A 3512-nucleotide genomic window follows, 5' to 3' on the forward strand; every position below is an offset into this window, starting at 1 on the left:
TTGCATTTAGCGAATGGTCATCACTTGCCGTTTTGTTCCTCCTTCTTGATTTTTACACTGACACAAAACACTTTGGGCTTATTTTTTCATTATTAAACACAATAAAAAAATATTGAAAAAAAAAAATTAATATATTTAAACTAAAGGCCCATTTATATATTTATTTATATTTTTTTATATTTATATTTATATTATATTTATTTTTTAATTATATTTATTATTTATATATATATATTATATTTATTTTTTAATTATATTTATTATTTAAATAATTAAAACATTTATATATTTATTTATATTTTTTTATATATATATTTATATTATATTTATTTTTTAATTATATTTATTATTTATATATATATATTATATTTATTTTTTAATTATATTTATTATTTAAATAATTAAAACACACATGCACTGGAAATACATTCATACGTATTTCAATTTTTGCAAATATTAATTAATAATAATTTGCGACATTTTTCGAAACTAAAACCACGGTAACCACTGTAACGCTCACTCTCACATAAAACTCACTGCTCATCACTTTGGCGCCCTCCACGGCCATTCCATCTTGCTCCCGAGCAAAAGCAACGGGATCCCGTTGGAAGTAACGGAATGCTGCTGGCGTAACTGTAGCAGGCGCGCGCCACTTTGCATTTAGTTTGACCATTTTCACGTGCTTCTTCATACATTTTCGCAAGTATACACATATTTTCCTATGCAAAAAACACAGCACTAGAAAAAAATGAACAAAAACAGTGTAGAAACACTTTCCCGTGCTGCACGGACCACATACATATATGTATATGTATGTGTGTATGCACGTACTCCTTTTTTCCTCTTGCCAATCGGAAAAAGACCCGCAAACACGCACTGGGAACATTTGATAGCTTGAAATTATAGCACATCAATTCATTTGATCATAATAATCAACACTTTTACTTTAAATGAAACACACAACGCGAAGAAGCAACGGAAAATGGCTCACTTTGCAAATTTTCACGGCTCCGCTTCACTTGTCAACCTTTTCACCAGCAGCTTCCTTTTTCGAATGAAGATCGGCAACAGAAAGCGGCTGTACCTGAGCGCTCGCAGCTTCAAAGCAACATTTGAGCGAGTGGAGAGCAACATCATAGCAACATTTGATGGAGCGATATTGAGAGGGTGGTGTTGAGAGAGAGCGGCAATCGAAGAGTGGACTTTAGGAGCAAGAGAGGGGAAAGGGAAGCTGTATTAGAAGTTGGGAAAGGAATTTGATGTATTTTTCGTTATATTTATTTAATTTTTTTTGTTTAGTTTTGTTTTAGAGACATTTAACTGTGAGAATGCTTTAGCATAATTGAAGGGAGTTCGTTTAATGATTGATGTGCACACATATTTAAATATGTAAGCCGATCTTTGTTTACCCTTGCAGTTTGCAGGTGGATTTATTTATCTTATTGGAAATTGTTAAGAAATACATTATTTTCAATTCAGAATTGAATTTATTGACTTTACTAAGATCAAACACCCTTCAAAAAGTTGGCTCTCATGAAATGGATAGCCGGATATGTCTAGATTTTAAATGTAAGAAAAATGTGGTATAAATTAAGAAATAAAAACATTTTCTTATATTCTTTTCTTTCTTTTCTTGGTAAAAATCCATATTTCGAAAAATGCAGACTAAGTTGAAGTGGATCAGACATTTCTCTTTCTCTTCCTTTTCCTTGACGCATTCCCTTGTCCAAAATCCGCTTAAAATTGTCAAATGTAACAATGTCCTATATGATGCGATAATGGTGAGGGGGTGATGGGAATTGAGACGGTTGAGGAGAAGGACATTAGCGAGAAGGAACAACAATGCACGGAGGACAATCAAAATCCGAAAGCATGAGACTGTCAAAAGCAGGAGACATGCGGGAGGAAGGTGAGGAAGTTGGGCGGCTGAGCACTCGGCGAAAACAAAGGCGACTTTTCTCCTTTTTACTCTATAAATTCAGGCGAAAAGCAGAGACAATGAATGGTCTAAAAAAGTCGGGAAAGCAGAGGAGAAGATCCTGTGCACTATTACAAAAAATAATAGCTTTTTAGCTGACTAAATTGGTAAAGATAATATATTTTTACTTATCCAACTTGAATAAAATAAAATATTAAAAAAAATTATAATGCTAGTATTTTATTTGTATTATTTGTATAAAGTTTTCTTAGCCAACCTGAATATAAAAGTTTTATATTCTATTCAAATTTCTATTCAAGTTTGAAGAGTAAAAAAATATTATGATAGCAATTCATTTGTATTATTTTGTTTAGTTGTTTATTTGTTCATTTACTTTACTTTGTTCATTAATTCGTAGATTCTCTTATTCATTTAATTATTTACCTAGCTGTTCATTTTTCATTTGGTTCATTTGTTCACTCGTTCATCTCATAGTTTCTGTATAAATAATAACTATAATCATGAAAATATACAAGTTGTACAATTTCTATTAAATATAATGATAAATTCTTTGAATATATCTCCACTTAAACTTTTTCCATGTGCAAAATATGAAGCTCAAGCTAGAGCAGAGACAATTCGAGGGACGTGTTTAAATTTAATCGTCACTTTGGGCGCTAGAGAGAGGAGGGGAGGGGGATATGCCTCCCACATACACATCCCCCTGACTTTATGGCATTTTATTATGATTGTTTACAAGACAAGCGGCTTTTAGGCACGCTGCATTGCAACCTCTAACCCGCAGAGAGGGTGGTGATGGTGGGGGTGGAGTGTCAGGCACATGTTGAAACAAAGTGCTTTTGTTTGGTGACATCAAGTTAAGTACCTGGAACCCAGAAACCCAGGAACCCAAGAGCTGGAAGAGCCAGGACAAGCACAACAAGCACTCCCGAGCTGATGCTTGACGTGACTGGAGTTCGTTTTGCATTTGAAATTTGCATTTTTAATGAAAAACGGTTTTAATTGCATGAAATTGTTTGACTTTGTTAAACAGCAAAAAAAAAGGGGGAGAAATGGGGGAGTATACATATATATAGCAGGAGCAGGAGCAGGAGCTTCAGTGGATGTGGGAAGCAAATAAATTCAAGTACGAGAACATTCTATTTACACGCCACTGACTATCAACAGGAACCGGATGCAACACTTGGCAGCGCTGCCAACCGCACGACTTCGACGTCGACTTTGCACACTGTCGACTTAAAGCACTTTTATTTCTTTTTTTTTTTTTTGAGTGTGCTTAAAATATTTAGGGGGATTTTAAGAGGAGTTTCATGCAACACAAAAGATTTAAATTTAATATAACAAGGCAAAAAGTTGAGCATCTTCTATGAAGGCTTCTTCTCCTCTTTAATCAAATATTGTTGAGTTACTCAAGCAAAAGATTTTCTCTCCCATATCATTAATTTAATTTTACAAATTTCTTTTCCTTAAACCACTGTACACTGGCATCGCAAAAATTATAGCCAGACACGACGTGGCTGAAAAATTGCTGGCAAAAACTTGCCGAAAGTGGCAACAAACAAACAAACGGACA

This window comes from Drosophila serrata, unplaced genomic scaffold, assembly GCF_035046125.1.
Source record: "Drosophila serrata isolate PLE 108 unplaced genomic scaffold, ASM3504612v1 contig_240, whole genome shotgun sequence".
NCBI classification, from domain to species: Eukaryota; Metazoa; Arthropoda; class Insecta; order Diptera; family Drosophilidae; genus Drosophila; species Drosophila serrata.